Source organism: Bos grunniens, chromosome 13 (assembly GCF_055505025.1).
Source record: "Bos grunniens cultivar Pamir isolate PY7600 chromosome 13, Bosgru_T2T1.0, whole genome shotgun sequence".
NCBI lineage: Eukaryota > Metazoa > Chordata > Mammalia > Artiodactyla > Bovidae > Bos > Bos grunniens.
In genome coordinates this window covers 29,786,354-29,806,088 of record NC_141177.1, presented here as the reverse complement: position 1 = coordinate 29,806,088, position 19,735 = coordinate 29,786,354, and the positions used below count along the sequence as shown (strand labels likewise).

General features: G+C 52.1%; 1 protein-coding gene across 6 annotated transcripts in view; it reads right to left on the bottom strand.

Moving 5' to 3' along the window:
- The window catches only part of MYT1 (myelin transcription factor 1), a 61,266-nt gene that overhangs the window by 40,334 nt on the left and 1,197 nt on the right, over positions 1–19,735 (bottom strand). For all 6 annotated transcript variants that reach the window (XR_015139300.1, XR_015139301.1, XM_086333047.1 and 3 more), the window contains exon 2: positions 2,894–2,994. The gene's annotated coding sequence lies outside the window, so the exon portion shown is untranslated. The remainder of the gene's footprint in view (positions 1–2,893; positions 2,995–19,735) is intronic.

Genomic DNA, 19,735 nt, shown 5'->3' with positions numbered 1-19,735 from the left:
CCTGCACCTCCTGACAACTGCCACAGCACTTCTGGTTCCTATCGGTGTCCCGCCCTTGGGAATATCCCAGTGTGTATCTGAAATTCTCTGACACTCCACCCATTGTTCAATCCATAAGCAGCTGCATAGACCAGCCCTCTCCTTGGGTTGTAGAAAGGACACCCCACGGAGGATTATTTAATACCCATCTTGGGAGGGACTCTCCTGACATCTCTAAGCATGAGATCTCTAAGTATGAGATCACGGCTCACTGTAACCCCTACATTAAAATTATAGCTATGTAATAGACATCCTGATAAAGCAGCCTTGTCTGGGCCCATCTGTTTAAAACTTCAACATAAATGGAATTGCCAACTTCTGAGGGGTAGCAATCTAGCCACATCCAATGAGGCTGGTCAGAGGGCACACCCCGTGCTACCCCTTCCCCTGTCAGGAGCATCCACTAGGGGAGGCAGTAAGGAGGCCCTGCTGAGCACCCATGCATTCACTATGCTCCTGGGTTGCATATCTCTAGCCATCCACTGAACACCCATAATCTGAGGCCCAAATACTTCATTCTTCAAGGTCAAGAAGGGGTTGACAAATACCTACCCTTTCCTCCTTAAGTTAAGAAAGAAAAAAAGCCCAATGCCCAGCACTTTCACAAGCACACAACAATTCTATCAGCCACTTCCAGACCCACCTATGAGCTGTCCACATGCCTGGTGCTGAACTCAGAGCCCAGGCAGCTGTGATTGCCTCCCACATAGGACTTCTCCAGCCACGAGCTCCTCAGCTCCCCACTTCCTTCTCAGGCCAGGCCTCTGTTGTATGTGTTCTGCCCTCTTGTGCCCCCACCCCTTCTCCACCTCCTCAGTCAGACGGTGCCCCTGGTGCCAGGCCCACAGTCCCTCCTTCTCTGGCCCACTCTTGGTCTTAGCTTGTCTGCTCAGAGCAGTAACTAGGGCCTTATCTGCCCAAACTAGAGGAAATGACCATAATGGAGCAGCTGTGAAACGCTGGCCCTGGGGGAGAAGCTGAGCACGGCCACTGAGCTTTTTCCCAGCAGGTCCCACACCCTGCAATCTTGTCACACTGAGCCATAGGCAAGTGCAGCCTTCCTACCCATCACATCCACAGCACCAACCACTGTGGAGACAAAGCACCCAGAGCCCCTGGCCTCAAATCGAGGAGCTTCTTGGTCATGTGATGTCTGAATGCTTGGGGCTGGATGGGTGAGGTGAGTGCCGCTCTCAGTCAGATGCAAACTTAAGGGGAAAACAAAACTAAGTGATCAAGTTAGATAACAATTTAATGCAGCATTTTAGAACATCCGCCGCTACTGCTGCTGCTAAGTCACTTCAGTCGTGTCCGACTCTGTGCGACCCCATAGATGGCAGCCCACCAGGCTCCGCCGTCCCTGGGATTCTCCAGGCAAGAACACTGGAGTGGGTTGCCATTTCCTTCTCCAATGCATGAAACTGAAAAGTGAAAGTGAAGTCGCTCAGTCGTGTCTGACTCTTCGTGACCCCATGGACTGTAGCCTACCAGGCTCCTCCATTCATGGGATTTTCCAGGCAAGAGTACTGGAGGGGGTCGCCAGTGCCTTCTCCATCTTTTCCCCTAATAAAATGCAATTCCATTCCTCATACCTTGTTCATTGAAAACACACATCCTACTTTCCTACTATATACTGAAATTCTTCCCTAATTACATATTTAAATTATAGAGTCCTCAACTCTTAAAAACCTTAATTTCTAGTGAAAACTGAGAAAGTAACCAATTATGATGTCTTCTAAATTAATATTCTGTAGATTGGTGAACATAAATGCCTGTGATAGTTTCTAAAAACATTTGCTTTTTAAAATATCTATTTAGGAAAATTATTTATGTGTTTATTAGAACATCTAAATCAATGCAAATGTTCCACGAGGAACAAAAGAACAACGATTTAAATAAAGACTGCGCCGGCATTCCTGGCTTTTCCTTTTGCACCAGACTCAAACATGGCTCAGCAAAGCACTGATGGTCACACAGGGATAAAAGTGTGAGTGGAGGAGCCTGAGGCAATGCGAGGACAGACCCATCCCTGTACATTTCAGTCCCCAGATTCAGGAGGAAAGTGTTGGGCTTTAAGAGAAAAAATACAAGCACCCTCAAAAGAGGTTGCCACTTCAAACTTCACAGCCCTGCCCGTCTGTACTCTGGACCGCCACTTCTTGGTGGCCATGCTCTGGGTCATGGCTTGGATCCCTGATGGAGAGTGTGTTCATGTCAGAGTATACGAGAAGTCAGAATCTGAGATCTGGGAAGGGATGCCCACCAAGCCTGTTGTCACCCCACTTCCATCTTTGAGGGTCACCTGAGCCTGGGGACCTGGCTTTGCCAGAGCATGTCATGGGGAGTGAGGACATCCAGAATTACAGGCTTGGTGCAGCTGTAAGAGCATGGGATATTTGGGCTTGGAGCACCACTGGGAAGTGGAGACTCCGGGCCACCTCCACCAGCCAGATCCAGGCAGGTATGAGCAGGGCACCACAGGCCCCATTTTGGAAGATGGCAGTAAACCAAGCCAGCAGACCTCAGGAGTTCCTGCGGCGAAGGCTGCCCAGGGAGAGCAGAGAGCAGGGAGTGTGTGCCTGGGGAGCCGCATGTGATGGGGCCTCAGGGCAGAGACTTGGCAGACGGGACCTGCCGTCACATTTTAGTTTTAGCCTACTCGGAGTCACCTGTCTTCCTTTAATGTTAAAGTGTCCAAATCATCGATGGTCCTAGCCCCCACTTACTCTTTGCCTAAGCTGGACTGATAACAACTAGACCAAAAGTCGCCTCCACACTCCACGCCGAGGAGTTAGAAGGACTCTTGCCAAGACCCAGGGGCCCAGACCCTGGGGCTGCCCTCCGAGTGCCTTACCTTGCCACGTCCGCCCAGGAAGAGTCTCGGGGTCCTACAGTTGTCGGCCTTGTCTCCGTGTGTCCACCTCTGGCTCAGAAGCTCACCCCGGAACTCATTTTCTGAGAGTCAGAAAAAGAAAACCTAATGAACGCCAGCTCAAGGGGAGAAATAGAGAAACTGGGCCCACTCTTGTACACAGCACTTGTACCGAAAAGACACCCAAGGTCACAGCCCCATGGCTGCTTCAGGGACAAAAGACAGGAGCTCTTTGGGGAAAATCACTCTCTGTTTGGGACATTCCTCAGAGGCTTCTAGTGCCCACACCCAGAATCATCATCAAATAGGCTGTGGCACTATTTTATGGGGCATGTTGGGGAGTGGGGGCACATTTCCTCTAACATGGCCACTCCGAACAGGGGGCTAGTGCCAGTCAGGTGAGGCCCAAAGCTTTGCCTCTGCTTTGCCCAGGTGGCCAGCATCCTTCCTCTCCTTCTGTCTGCCTCTCTCTAGGGCAGTACCTCCAGTTAATATTTAATTCCTCACATAAATTCACACGTCAAAGCAGAGGCTAAAGCATCATCTGGACCGGACAAAGAAATGCATTGTGTACCTATTCCCTGAACGGCACTCCCTGTTTCCATGACAACCAGCTTTCTACAACAGCAGCTTTCAAAGGAAGGTCACGAAGTAACCAACAATAAAAACAGGAAATGAATGTTCCTGCGTTTTTCTTCTCCTTGGAGGTGAGTTTGGATCTGCTGAAGGCAGGTCAGGCTTGGTGCTGTCACACCCCTCATCTTTCTTCTCACATTTTCGACGTGCATTCCCGAACACTATTTTCCTCTAACTTCACTGGTCCTGTCCCGGGCAGCCCTGTGGCTACGGCCACAGTGTCCTCTTGTCTGGAAATGCCTCCATCTATTAAAGGGCCTCCTGTGACTCCAGTAGCACAAACAGAGGGAGGCAGATGGGTTGGCAAACAGCCTAATGCATCACCTTCAGAGGAATGGGTTAAACCACCTGCTGTGTGTGCCTACTGCATGCCTCACCCTCACTGAGCTGTGGGTCACCTGCAGGGCCCTGAACTCACCCTGAACAGGCGAGCACTGAACTCGGCCTGAGAGCTGGGAACCGGACATCTTGGGCCAGGTACCTTGTGGTCGTCAGCAGACAGCGAGAGGAAACAGGCTCACCCACACCGTGGCAGGAGTTGCCTAGGGCCCTGGATCCCTAAGAGGTGTGCGGCAAACATCGAGGGTGGTGAGGAGGGAGCAGATAGTCCCTGTCAAAGGGGAGGGAAGGGAGGAAACTCGGGAGATGAGTCAACAAGGATGGCTCAGGTCATGGGGCACATGCCACACTTGAAGACAGGGACGAGGACCCTGCCCCTCGTGACAGAGTGACAACAGAGGCCAGAATCCCCAGCCACAAGTGGGGTTCCCTTTCCACATGTGCCTCCCATGAGAGGCCCGCACCCTGGGCTGATCTGCGAGGCTCTGGTGAAATTCCTCGTCATGGTGACATATGTAAACAGTGGTTAACCCTGGCAGGCCTCCATGGGAATTGGAGGGAAGGGGCAACCTGAGATTTTTGAAAGGGATGGTTCTCTCCTTATAGACTCTCAGCACGTGTCTGAAAAGCGCTCCAACCTCAGAGAAGCCCAGAAGTTTAAGAGCCAAGTCTGTGCCAAGGGCCCTCTGTGTTCTGCTTGCTCACAGGGGCCTCTTTGCTCTCTCCCCGGGAGAAGCCCTGTTGAGGGAATTCTCCCCCTCACCCACATTCCCTGTGGTCTGTCACGTGTCCACAGCCCCACACCTGCTCAGGCCTCACACAAGGGCCTTGAGGACACCTGCCCCAGCACCACTCCCTCACAACAGCACTGCCCCCAGGATGCAGAAGACATTTGCAGGAGGCACACAACACAAGAGCAGAACTATGTCACAAGGATCCATGATTGACGGAGTCCTTCAATCAATCCTTCCTTTTCCTGGGAATCTTTTGATAGCAAACCACAGTCACTACAGTAAAATGTGACAGTGCTTCTCCTTTGCTGGGAGAAACCAGGGGCCCTCTTGGTCTCCCACTGGGCCCACATATGTCCCCACCACAGACCAGACCCCTCGTGTACAGACACGTGGAGTAGAACAAAGACACAGTCCACCCCGGCTGCCATAGAGGTGGCACTTGATGTCCCCCCACCAAGCCCAGACTATGGCAGAGTCCCCAGGCCAAAGGAGGGCCCTGCACACAACAGGGGGTGCCAGCCGGGTGCCCCGTCCAGCAGTCGTGCTGCTGGCGGACATTTAGCCCATGGAGGCAGCCCCCACGCCTGCACCTGCCCTGCTAGCCACCGTCTCCATCACAGGGTGGGAGGAAGAGCCATCGGAGACTTACAGCGCCAGACACACAGGGACCTCGAGGAGGGCTGACTCTGCCCTCGTTATCAGGAGTCAGCAGTGAGGAGGGTTTTCTTTAAGACCCCTTGCTTCGGGCTAGGAGGTCTCTAGTGAGTTCTGAACCCCGGCTCCCAGACACACAGAGCAAAGGGGCCGCATGGGAGCGTGTGGCAAGGACAGCGGCCTTGGCCGTGATGTCCCTTCAGGACCACCTGCTCCATGTTGTCCCAGCATCTGACCCCACCTAACTCAGTTTTACAGGATTCTGGCAGACAGACAAGCTCAGAAAAGCCACCAGGGCCCATGAGCAGCCTCATCAGAGCTGCAAAGCAGGGCATCTCCCTCCTGGGGCCAGAGTCCCAAAGGACGCCCATGCTCAGGGCCAATCAGGGTTGGATCAGGCATCCCCAGCACGTGCCACTTTGGCATGCGGACTGTCTAGCTCTGGAAATAGAGACCCTGTGGGCTCACGAGAAACTCCTGTCGAGATGTCTTCAGGGTCTTCACTAGATTCTATGTCTCTGGTGACTTGCCTCTCATCCAACAAGCAAAGGGGGAGCATCTTTGCTTGGAGGGAGCCCACATCTTGGCTCTCCCATGCTCTCACGGGTGGGACCAGTCAGACCCTGAGCCCCTGCCTTCCTCTCTCCCCACTCTGTCCCATCCTGGCTGAGCCCACCTCTCCCCCCAGGCTTGACAGGCTCTTCTTCCCACTGCCAATTAAAGTGTCCTCAGGGACATCCCTGGTGGTCCAGGGGTTAAGGATGTACCATGCAGTGCAGGGGACACAGGTTCAATCCCTGGTCAGGGAACTAAGATTGCACATGCCACAGAGCAACTCAGCCGGCTCAGCCAGCACGCCACAACTAGGGTCCATGCACCAGAGCAGATCCCTGTGACACAACAGGACCCTTCGTGCTGCGCCTGAGACCTGACACAACCAACCAAGCAATCAACAAATAGTTAACAAAAAAATCTTTTTTTCATAAACAAGTGTCCTCGGAGTAGCAACCAAAGCCTGTCTTCCTCTCAAATGTTTGCTCATCCCCCTAATTGGCCCTTCCCTGGGGCTTCTCAACTCTTCAACAAGCTTGAGGCATCCACATTCACAGAGCTCAATCTGTCTGGATTCCACACCCCAGACCCCGGGCTCCACATCTCCACACCCTTCACAATCTGATCTCTTAAGTGACCCCCGGCGATCTGACTCTGGCCCCACTCCCCACGCCAGCTCACAGCCCTCCACCAAAGCAGCACCCTTGGAAGGTCTCCGTAAAGTCCTGGTCACCTGCCCATCCTGCGCCCACACCCAGTTCCTCCTTCCTCCCCCGGGGTGCCCCCGCCCCATCCCCAGCCTCTCCTCCCTCTGCTTGGCTGGCCACCTATCACCTCCCCCTCTGACTCCTCCCCTCCCTGCTCTCAGTCTTTGGCTCCTAGTCCTGGCCCAGAATTCTGCCTGTTATTTTCTGAATTTCACCACTATCTGACCACTTTTGGCCTCTCAGGCTGTTTCATTTGTGTCCAAAAATTGATAAGCTAATTCTAAAATTGATATGGCAGATGACGGGACATAGAAAAGCCAGAATAATAAAGTTGGACCCAACTCATATCATACGTAGAAATTCACATAATAGATCAGAGATCTAAACATCCCAGTTAATACTCTTGGAAAGCACAGGAGTAAATCTTCCTGACTTTGCGTCAGGAGTGGTTTCTTTACTACAACACAGAAATCACAAGCAACAAAAGAAAAAAATGTATGAGCTGGACATGATCAAAGTTTAACACTTTTGGAAGTCAAATAATACTATCAATCAAGTGAAGAGAGGACCCACAAACAGGGAGAGAACATTTGCCGATCACATACCTGATGAGGGACTTTTATCGAGTAGGGAAAGCCACTAGGCCATTCAGGTACGACCTAAATCAAATCCCTTATGATTATACAGTGGAGGTGACAAATAGATTAGACCTAGTAGACAGAGTGCTTGAAGAACTCTGGACAGAGGTTCATAACATTGTATAGGAGGTAGTGATCAAAACCACCCCCCAAAAAAGAAATGCAAGAAGGCAAAGCGGTTGTCTGACAAGGCTTTACAAATAGCTGAGGAAAGAAGAGAAACAAAAGGCAAAGGAGAAAGGGAAAGATTCACCCAACTGAATGCAGAGTTCCAGAGAATGGCTAGGAGGGATAAGAAGGCCTTCTTAAATGAACAATGCAAAGAAATAGAGGGAAACAATAGAATGGGAAAGAATAAAGATCTCCTCAAGAAAAGTGGAGGTATCAAGGGAACATTTCATGCCAGCATGGGCACCATAAAAGACAGAAACTGCAAGGACCTAACAGAAATAAAAGAGATTAAGAAGAGGTGGTAAGAATACACAGAAGAACTATACAAGAAAGGTCTTAATGAACCAAACAACCATGATGGTGTGGTCACTCACCTAGAGCCAGACATCCTGGGGTGTGAAGTCAAGTGGGCCTTAGGAAGCATTACTACAAACAAAGCCAGTGGAAGCGATGGAATTCCAACTGAGCTATTTCAAATCCTAGATGATGCTGTGAAAGTGCTGTACTCAATATGTCAGCAAATTTGAAAACTCAGCAGTGGCCACAGGACTGGAAAAGGTCAGTTCTCATTCTAATCCCAAAGAAGGGCAATGCCAAAGAATGTTCAAACTAGTGTACAATTGCACTCATTTCACACGCTAGCAAGGTAATGCTCAAAATACTTCAAGCTAGGTTTCAACAGTATGTGATCCAAGAACTTCCACATGTACAAGCTGGGTTTAGAAAAGGCAGAGAAACCAGAGATCAAATTGCTAACATTCATTGGATCATAAAGAAAGCAAGGGGATTCCAGAAAAACATCTACTTCTGCTTCATTGACTATGTTAACTGTGGAAAATTCTTAAAGAGGTGGGAATATCAGACCACCTTACTTGTCTCCTGAGAAACCTATATGTGGGTCAAGAAGCAACAGAGTTGGGCATGGAACAACTGACTGGTTCAAAATTGAGAAAGGAGTACCACAAGGCTGCATATTGTCACCCTGCTTATTTAACTTCTGTGCAGAGTACATCATGCAAAATGCTGGGCTGGATGAATCACAAACTAGAATCAAGATTGCCAGGAGAAATATCAACAATCTCAGATATACAGATGATATAACTTTAATGGCAGAAAGTGAAGAGGAAATATAGAGCCTCTTGATAAGGGTGAAAGAGAAGAGTGAAAAAGCTGGCTTAAAATTCAACATTCAAAAAACTAAGATCATGACATCCAGTCCCATCACTTCCTGGCAAATAGAAGGGGAAAAAAGTGGAAGCAGTGACAGATCTTGGGCTCTGAAATCACTGTGGATGGTGACTGCAGCCACAAAATTAAAAGACATTTGTTCCTTGGACAGAAAGCTGTGACAAACTTAGACAGCGTATTAAAAAGCAGAGACATCGCCTTGCCAACAAAGCTCCGCATAGTCAAAGCTATGGTTTCTCCAGTAGTCATGTACAAATGTGAGAGTTGGACCATAAAGAAGGTTGAGTACTGAAGAATTTATACTTTTGATTGTGGTGCTGGAGAAGACTCTTGAGAGTCCCTTGGATGGCTAGGAGACCAAACCAGTCAATCCTAAAGGAAATCAGACCTGAATATTCATTGGAAGGATTGATGCTGAAGCTGAAGCTCTATACTTTGGCCACCTGCTGGGAAGAGCCAATTCATTGGGAAAGACCCTGATGCTGGGAAAGATTGAGGGCAGGAGGAGAAGGGGACAACAGAGGATTAAATGGTTAGATAGCATCACCAACCCAATGGACATGAATTTGAGAAAACTCTTGGAGATAGTGGAGGACACAGGAGACTGGTGTGCTACAGTCTATGGGGTCACAAAGAGTCGGACATGACTTGGCGACCGAACAACAATAAGAAATTTAGAGTACAGAAAGAACTCATACTACTCCAGAATAAAACAAATTAACCTAATTTTAAAGTGGGCAAAGGGGAATTCTCTGGAAGGCCAATGGTTAGGACTTGGCACTTTCTGGGGAACTAAGATCCCTCAAGCCATTGGGTGTGGCCGAAAAACAAAGTGAGCAAAGGATTTGAACAGTCACTCATCCAAAGACAACATATAAATGGTCAATAAAAGCTGCTCATCATCTAGTCATCAGGGAAACGTAAGTCAAAACCACAACATGATCTTACTGCACACCCACTAAAATGGCTATGATGGAAAAAAAAAACCAGACAATAAGTATTGGGCAGGATGTGGAGACACGGGAGCCCATGTACCCTGCTGGCAGGAAGACAGAGTGGCACTGCTAATTTGGAAAGCAGTCTGGTGGTCCGTCAATGTATTAAACATAGACTTACCACAGAATCCAGCAATTCTACTCCAGATACAGATCCAAGAGAAATGAAAATACACGTCCACACAAAGCCCTGTACACAACTCTTCATCACAGGTTTATTTACGCTAGCCAAAAAAAAGGAAGCAACCCAAATGTCCATTGATTGCTGAATGGACAATGTAAAATATGACCAAATGGTATTTAGCAATAAAAAGCGGGTGAAACTCAACACCATCAGGCTCAGTGGAAGAAATCAGAGAAAACGATCACATATTGTACCGTTCCTCAGTTACAGAATGTCCCGAAATGGCAAACCCATAGAAACAGAAATTAGATTAGTGGTGCGGAGTCTCGGGGGAGGGGCAGTGAGCCTCGCTCCCCACCTCCCACCCACTGCCCGCCCCCGGAGACTCTCGTAAGGGAAGGTCTGGTGGGTTGCCTTTAGTTCTCCCAGCCTGGCTTCTGTGAGCCTGTGATCTGGGGCCCACCAGGAGAGCCAGTTGCAGCCTAGGTAGGGCTGCATCCAGGGGTATAGCCAGAGGATGTGGAACGGGCCATTGGGGGCAGGGAGAGGCATCTCAGACCCCACCCCACCCCACAACCACTTCTGCACAGCAGCTGCACCAGGGCCCAGAGCACCACACGCATTCCCCCTCCACCACATCAGGACCTCCTCCCACGACGAGCCAACCAGGCAGACAGGCCCTGTGTCCCACCTGTGTGTCTGGCCTGGAGAGGCCAGCCTCCTCAGCTCTCACCAGGTCTCAGGCACCCTTGGAAGCTCATCACCCCGCCCTAAAGCCGTGCAGTGACCACACCCACGGAAAGTCTGGGCCCTGAAATCCGGTACAGTTGTCCCCATGTCTGCAGGGTCTGCATCCGTAGAGTCAACCAACATGGATGGAAAACACTCCCTCCAAAATTCCAGAGAGTTCCAAAAAGAATACTTGGTTTGCGACAATTTGCACAGCATTTACATTGTGCTGTGCTGTGCTGTGCTGTGCTTAGTCGCTCAGTCATGTCCGACTCTTTTTGACCCCATGGACTGTAGCCCACCAGGCTCCTCTGTCTATGGGAATTCTCCAGGCAAGAATACTGGAGTGGATTTCCATGCCCTCTTCCAGGGCATCTTCCCAACCCAGGGATCAAATCCAGGTCTCCCGCATCGCAGACAGGTTCTTTACCACCTGAACTACTAGGGAAGCCCACGTTTACATTGTAGTAGGTGTTATTAGTAACCTAGAGATAAATGGTCTGAAATCTAAGGACAATGTATGTAGGTTACAGGAAATACTCCAGCATTCCATACAAGGGACTGGAGCATCCATGGACTTTGGAATCCTGGATAGGTGGTCCCGGACCCAATCCCCCGTAGAGTCCCAAGGACAACTAAATAAACACAGCTCCCACTCAAAAGGAAAAATTCTCTCCTACTTTCATCTCAACCCAACAAAGTAAAAACCCTTCCCAGACTGTCTCAAAAGCATGCTTCCCACTGGACACTAAGAAAATTAGCAAGGGACAGGAAAATTATCTACAAGAAAAGCAAAGCTTGTATGAGAAATAATCTGGTGTGTGTGATTGCCCTAGCAATGAAAATAAATGAATAAAGATGATTCTCAGCATCACGCAGGCAGCTGGCAGCAACAGAAGATTCTGGTCCTGAGGCTGTGAGTCCTGCTGGGTCTGTCCTGCCCCACATCCCATAAACCTACGGTCCCAGACAAATGGGGTCCCTGAAGGCGCAGCCTGGAATGGAGTGTAGGGCGTCCTTCAAGAGCGAGTGTCGGAGCCTACAGACGGGGCAAGTGCATATGGAAGGGTAAGGAGCGGCCCAGCACAGAACTAGGCTGATCAAATAATAAGCATATTAAAGAGCCTGATTTCTCACAGCGGTGAAGAAGGAGTTACACACGTGGAGAGGGAGAAATCTAGAATGTATCCTGGGGGGAACTGGAGTCAGAGCTGTCAGGATGAACCTGTGGTTTTCAAGAAAATCTAGGTGTGTGTGCATGTCACACACACGTGCATTGCAAGTCTGGGAGCGCGTCCACACTAGGTCCAGGGGTGGCTCCAGGCTCAGGTCTGGGAGAGCTCAGAGCATCACGTGCACGTCAGAAGGACACGGTTGCCAGCACTGAACAATCTTAGCATCAAAGGAATGATTATAATCCACTGGATAAAATAAATCGTCAGTCTATTCAGACATCAATAAAAATGAATAAATTGGTGGTTTGAGGAAGAATTCGGCATTTCCCCCTAAAATAACTGGGTTGGCCAAAGAGTTTGCTTGGGTTTTCCGTAAGGTATTAGGGTTAGTGGAAAAACTCAAATGAACTTTTGGCCAACCCAATATTTATTCATCGCAAAGGGGAAAGTGTTGTTGCAGCTAGAGACACTGGGATGGCAACACCCAAACCAAGGAAAGAGCTACAGTAGGTGTCGCCAAGACAAGTCTTGTCTGACCAAGACCAACACACCACGCGGTCCTGAGCCCACTGTTGAGACGCTGTCGAGGACCAGACGACCCAAGTGATGGATGGTTCTAGAGAAGAAGTTCTCTAGAACTTCTTCGTTGGAAACCCCTCTGGGTAAAGAGCACAGATTGGTAGATATACCTCCAGCGGGTCAGAAAAAAACTGTTTCGTATCTGAAAAGTTTCTGTGAATTCGAGATTGTTTCAAAAAACATTTGGGACTTCCCTGGTGGTCCAGCAGCTAAGACTCCGAGCTCCCAAGGCAAGGGGCTCAGGTTCGATCCCTGGTGAGGGAACTAGACCCCACGTGCCACAACTGAAGATCCCATTTGCTGCAATTAAGACTCGGCACAGGTAAATAAATAAATATTTTTTAAAATAGCATGGCTGGGGGTGAGATTTCAGTAACAGACAGTCAGTGGAGGCATCTGTGATGAGAGCTTGAAGCTGAGCCCCAGGGTCTCCTCAGGGCCCTCCTGCTTCCCAGGTCCCAGGACTGTTCCTAGAAGACAGCAAGGCTGAAAAGTCCTGGGTCAGGGCTGGCTTCCCAGCACCTGCTGGAGAGCCGGGGACAGCTAGGGCAGGGCAGGCCCTCGGGGGAATCTGACAAGCCTGGAAATCCAAAGGGGAGTGGCACTCTTGCCCTGGACACTGCGGGTCCTGGGCGGGAACAGGCGTGTAGGGTGCTTGGCGCCCCCGGAAACGCTGACCTGGGTGGCCCCTCCCCCTCCCCACCCCCTCCCCCTCTCTGCTCCAGGCCTGTCTGTGACCTGGTTTCCAGGGTCTGGAGGCAGCACTGGAGTACCACCCATCAGATCAGCTTTTGGCAGGAAATGCAAACAGGACTGATGGGGAAATGAGGGCAAGTTTTGCTTTTTCTTTCTTCTTTTTTCTTTTTTTTGCTGGAATTCAGAGAGAAGTAAAATGAAGACTTGCTGAGTGGAGCAAAGACAGACCTGCTTTTGCTGAGTTTAGGTGAAAATGAGAGGAGAGAAGTGGGGGCAGGGGAGTCGGCAGTTCCATCGCTCTGCACGTTTCTCATTATTTTGCTTCTAAATCAGCCTCGCTGGTGCTTTCTCTATTCAATAAAAGCCAAACGCAAGCCACGTCCCCTAATCTCTCCAACAGCAGCTCACTGCTGAGAAAATAATATAGATGTAACTTCCAGCATCGTACACTTTCTTTTCCATTTATATGCAAATAGTGACCTTTCACCCAGGCTGTCTCAAAGAAGTGTTTCCTTAAAAATGCAAATAGCATGTTGCAGGCTGACTGTGGCTGAGTCTTTCTTATATGATTATTATTATTTCTTTTAAACTTACCCACGCTGTAAAAACAACAGCTAAACAGCCGGGCAGTAATGATGACTTTTCAAACCCCATCACAGGACTGGCTCTCCAGGCGGCCTGTCAGGGAGCCTGCCAGCAGGGGAGGGCCCCCAGATGATAAGGGGTGGGGACCCTCGCAGCCGCAGGGCGGGCTGAGTGTCCTGGGAGAGGCACAATGGTGGGAGCCAGGACTCCAACGCCCAGGCAGGTGCAAGGGAGTGGGAGCGTGGGCGGCAAGCTGTGTGCTCCAGGCAGGCGCACAGGATTTCTCAGAAAGCCTCCCCACACAGACGGAGTTCAACACCAGGGGTCAGGACGAGTGATCCCGACCTCAGCCTCCATCTGGGCACACACACCTCACCCGGACGAGGAGTCAGGGGCAGGCAGCTCATGGGAAGCTCTCTGCCCTCCCTCAACCCTTGAGGCCAAGAGGAATGACCAGGACAGGGGGCTAGGCCTCTCCCCACTCCCCTGACCCACTGATCGACCAAGTCAGGACGCAGGTGGGGAGGAGCCAGGGAAGGTGTCAGTCATGGCCTGTGCCCACCCACAGCTCCCATGGTCCCTGAATTTTCCCTGCAGGAGTCAGAACTGTCCGGCCCAGGAGAGGGAAAATGGCCACTTCCTGGAAACCACACACTTTACTTAGGCTCTTGCAGTTAACTCGACTAGAACGGGCTCTCATTGTACAAACAGAATAAAACCAAGCTGCTCCAGGGCCTGTCTCTGCCCTGGCTCATGTCCAGTTCAGAAAGAGAGGGGACCAGGAAGGAGGGTAGGAGGTCCAGGCAGCTCCAGGGCCTCGCAGCCAGAGAGAGGGATTTCTGACAGTAGTTCACTCTCCTTCTCCTACCCCCATCCCTCTAACTCCAGACATGGACTCACTCCTGTCTGGGGGAGGACAGCGAGCTCGGGGGGCTGACGTCATAGCCCCAGACCCAGGGCTCTGAGTGGCCCCCGTACAGTGGCTGGATTTCGGGGTAGGCATGGCCAGCAGAGATGCCCACCTATCAGCCTCCTGCACTGCTCAGGGACAGCCCCCTCTCTCCTGCCTTTAAGTGAGAAATATCAGGGGGCTGCACACACTAGCTTCCCAGTTTGAATGGGCACTCACAGTACACAGGACGTCAACAAGGCAGAATGTGGAAAGAATGCAAACCACACTGACCAGAGGCAGCTGCCTCCAAAAGGCTCTGGGCAGTAAGGGGTCCATCACCAGGAGGGGGTGTGGTGGGGTGGGAAGAGCCCCTCCAGGCCCTGTGCCCTCAACCTGCACCCTCGCGCTGACACACATGCTCAGGAGCTGTCGGAATGCCCTCTGGGATGGCATCAGGGCAGGAGTGGGACTCTGACTGTCACAGCAGAGCCCATTCCGGGTCCCCCAGACACCAGAGGTGCAGGCTGAGCATGAGAGCGCAGGCCTCCCACACCAGGCAGCAGGTTCTGAACCCAGAGACGCAACGTGTAACTTGCAGCTGGCTCAGTGAAGCCAGGACCCAGAAGTCTTCACTCGTGTCATCATATACCACTTTGGAGCCTTTGAGGGGGCTACAAAGTTTGCCAGCTGCAATTCAAGGTCAAATCCAACCCGCTTTTTCCTCTCCCTTTGGGCTGATGTACTGACTTCAGGTCTCCGCGGGTTTCTCTGCCGGCTTCAGTGGCATTTCCGGAAGCATCAGAGCCTCAGGATGACGGAAGGCGGGTGAGCTCACAGCTCCTCACGACGCTCACACATCATGAAAAGTGCTGCTTTATGTGTGTTGGGGGAGGGGACCTCACAGCTAACCTGCTCTGGTGCAAAATGAGACCTCGGGAAGCTAGGGTTGGGGGCTGGGCTTCGTGAAATAAAAGGAGATACACAAAAATCTAAGTTATTTAGCCAGAACACAACCAGATCACTAAAAGGTAATAACAGAAACACCCCCTCCAGGGTGAGGGAGGTGGGAGGGGGGTTCAGAATGCGGGGACACGTGTATACCCGTGGCTGATTCATGTTGATGTATGGCAAAAACCACCACAATATTGTAATTATCCTCCAATTAGAAATAATTAATTAATTAAAAATAATAAAAAGAAGGGTAAATAATAATAAAGAAAGAAACACCCCTCAGCCTGGACAGCGGAGTCTAACTTTCCACCCTGGCTGATAGCATATCCACTCAGATTCTGGAGGGAAAACTCAGAAGCGGACCCTTAGGTAGCTCTTCTTCCCACCTGGATTCAGAAGCTTCTCTGGCTGTGTCCAGTCCAGCACCGACAGCCCAGGGCCTGAGTTTACAAGGGCATCCAGGCCAGTACCCGTGTGTGGACCAGAACCAAGTGTGGGGGCACTGGACGCTGGGCACCCCGAACCTGGTGGCCTGCAGGCCCCCCTCTAAGGCAGGTGGGAACACCAGCAAGGCTGATGCAACGCGATAGCAGAGGTGTTTCAACAACGAAACACTTAGGGCATGACTGGCTCCTGGGAGGGACACCAAGGGACCCGTATGGCATCTGTTTTGGGCTGAAAGAGGAGTGGAGGTGGAAGGAGACAGGAGATGGGCCAGGAGTCTCAGCGTGGCCTGGATGGGGGATGGAGAATCAGGTTGGAAGACAGACTATGGACATCTCCCAGGCAATTGGGAAGCACCAAGAAGGGCAGTGAGGGCCAGTGTGGTCCGGATGGCCTCCTGGGAGGTCTAGGGTCCTGGGAAATCAGGCCGTGCAGGTCTGGAATTCGTATGAGACACTGCACAATTACACGTGAAAATCACTGGTTAACAAATCAATTTACTGCTCAGCAGAGTCCAGTGAGCAAGCAGGCCGTTCTGAACCATTGGGTCTGGGACCCCTAGGACAGTCACTGTCCCCGAGCACCTCAGTTATGTCACAGGTCAGCTCTGAGTCTGTGAGATGCCTCATGGCAGCCCCTTCACTCAGAAAGCACTGGGCAGCTTACGGGGAGGACAGTGGCTGAGCCACTTTATACCCTGTAGTCAAGTGAAGACTGAAGAGACTCAGCCTGATGTGCGGGAAGCTGGGTCCCGCCTGGGCCTGCACCTCAGGGTGTCTGACCGGCTCAGGAAAAGCGGGCACAGGAGTGAGGAATAACGGAGCAGTGAGCTCCTGCCCCCTTGGACAGAAGCTGGAGGGGCAGGAGGGCCCTAGGTCTGGAGTCTGAGCCGAGAGAGATGGGGGTGCTAAATGCAGGCTGAGGGGAGGGCAGCCCATCCAGCTTGGAGCCCCGGGAGCTCTCTCTCAAGCTGCTGCTTTAGTGTGGAGTTTTTAGGCCACGAAACGGGAGAAAAGGAGAGGCCCCAGGTGGCTTCCACTGGAGCCCTCAAACCCACGTCAACCGGGATCAAGGTGTGAAGCCAGGCGTGAGGGCTTGTCTGGCGGCAACTCGGCCAGATGGCACGTACGGATGGACACACGCCGCGCCCTGCCCACCACTCTGAACCCCGCGGTGCCTAAGGCCTGTCCCCGGCACACCCCACATGCACGCGGCCCTGCTCCCAGTCTGCCATCCCGAGAAATCCCTCACATCAGGCATGTTCGCACAGACCCACGCGGCCCCTCCAGGTGCCTGAGCAGCGGAAGGGGTCCTGGGGTCTCAGAGCGCCAGCACTTGGGCAAGGGCTCTGGCCCTCCATCCGGGAGTAATCCTGATGGAGGCAGGTTACACCTCCTTAGACTTACTTTCAGTGCATCTGGTTAAACTAACACTGCGTTTACAAACCATAAATAAAAATGAAAGAGGAAGGGAGGATGGACACCTAGACGCAGGCTCTGACAAGAGGGAGGCTGACCAAGAGAACGGTGCTCCCTGCTGGCGAGCAGTCTCCACTCTGCTCTCTCTGGAGCCAGCCCAGAACTCGTCTGAGAGCAAAGCTTTTATAAGTCAGGTGGAAAACGCCTCCCGGTTTGTTTTGAGGGTTTTTTAAGCAACATTTGGGGAAAATTCAGCCATCTGTGAAGAACAGGATGTACACTGAGGATCCCAAATCTGGCCAGCACCCAGGAAGGGCCCAAGAGGGCGGCGGGGTCTCCAGGGAGCAGGGCGGGCATGGGGGCAGCTCAGGGCACTGCTCCCACTCCCGAGAAACAGCGTTTTCCACCCAGGCTGACCAATCTCCTGATGACACCCGCTCCCAAAGACTGTCCCTGTAAAATTCCTGTTAAACTACCTCTGTAGACAACTAGCTTCTGGTTTATTCATGAGTGAGCGTACATGGAAGGAGGAGATAGGAGGGTTGGGAGCTGGTGGGGGGAGGGCCCCTGGCCAGGCCCCCTCTCAGCTCCTGGGCCCAGCTTTCCACAGGGTAACAGCCAGCAAGAAGCGTGTCTAGACGGGTCTTCCAAGCCCAGGATGGCGTTTCTCTCTCTAGTACCCAAGGCTCACTGGTTGCCCAATCCCCTTCTCCGAAGAAGTGGGGGGTCAGGTGACAAGGCAACCCCCGCCCTCCCAGCCGCCGCCCTGGGCCCTACCTCTCTGTCCACTCCAGGCCTAGTGCTGACCTGGGTGTTCTGGTCGCTTTGGGCCCTCCTTCCTAGCTCAGGCCATTGGAGGAGGGGGAGGATGTGAGCAGACCCTCCCTCACTCTCTCTTCACCAGAGTTGAAGTGCCTCAGCCCCCACCAGCCATCAGGGCAGCAGCCGGAGGCCTAGGGGCACTTTTCACACGCTCTCAGTCTGCAGGTCCCTCATCCTGCCCTCTCTGCCCAGTGCTTGGCCATGCTAATCAGCATTCCAAACCATGCAGCCATCGCCCAGGCCAGGCACCACCAGCAGGGGGGTGGGCTGCACACACACACACCCCAGGCCCCCCAAGCCAGTTACCAGAGTTGTCTCAGACCCCCTGTGCCCCCACTCCATCACACAGAGTCACCTGGGTCCTTGTGGGCACATTCAGTGACTCCAGGCCAGAAGAGGACAGTGGGGTCCGGAGAGGAAGACCCCTGATTCTAGGCAGCATCAGAGAGAACGTCCACCCCAGCCAAGGCCAGGGGACAGGCCAAGTTTCATGCAGAAAGGGTGGCTGTAGGTCAGCTCCCTGGTGGGGTCTGAGTGCCCAGAGCATGTTCCTGTGCCAGCATTCTCTCTGCTGGCCCCTCCCTGACGCCTATGGGCACAGACAGAACTTTCCAGGACAATCTTCTGTGACCCCAGGGACAGAGCTTCTTCACAGCCCCAAAGACTCTGCCCATTGTGTGGGGGCATCTCAGATCAGGTCCTCCTCCCTCAGGCATCAGAAGCATTTAGGGTGACAGGTGACCGCTACTCCTGCCAGAACCTTCCAAGAGAGCCTGGAGCATTGGCTCCCAGTATTTGGAGCTGCCTCCAGACCTGTGGGAAATGCCTGAGGTCACAAGGACCACTACATCCCCCCCTGACCTGCCTACTTAGGTAGCCCCTCTGCCCTGGGTGAGTTCCCATGCCCGTGTCTGGGGCCATCATTCAAAAGGGCCAGAACCCAAGGAGTTGCAGAATAAAAGGCCTCCATGGCCAGCTCTGAGGCTCCGCTCAGCCCCTGGATCAGCAGACACCCTTGTGAGTGCCCAGGAGGTTGGGGCCCCCATTTCCAGCTCTGCAGGACAGAGGGATCATGAAGCTACTTCCTTCTCTTTGCAAACAAACTGCCCTGTAAACCCTAAGCAAGCCTTCTCTGCACAGCCAACAACTCCGGTCCAGCCCTCCCCACCAGCACCACAAAACTCCAGTTGCTGCTCCCCCGTTCTTTTGTTTACCATTAATCAGCAGGGCCATATGGAAAGATGTGAGAGTCACAGCCACAGGGCCAGGGCGGGGATATTTGGTGGTGAGGAACCTGGGCCTCTCCCCAGCACCTGCCCGGCCTCCCTGGGCCAGGAGGCCAAGTCCAGGCACATCCACTCACCCGAGACTGAGGTTTGCCTTCTCCAGGTTCGCCCCAGAGCTCTCCTGCCTTTTGTTCACTCAGCCACTAGCCTCAGTCCTCAGGTCTCTCTGATTTTTTTCTTTTAACCACTGGGGCAAAATTTCTCAACTCCATCTCCCAAAAGGATAACAATCACGGCCGTTATCGCCATTAAAGTGACACAGTCTGATGGCTCAGGACCGAGCCCATACCCTGCTACCAGACCCTCCTCTCAGAGGTTTTGTCTCAGAAATTAAAGCCCAACTTTACCAGCCAATGATGTCCCTGGACGCAAAGGTAATGCCGAGAGCAGAGAAGCCCTCTGTGACTTAGAAGGAGCAACTCTCGCGACAAGGGCACACACACCATAACCCAAGAGCTGCTGGCGGCTTGTTTATCTTCCTGATTCACAAAGAGGAAAGTGAACCCAGC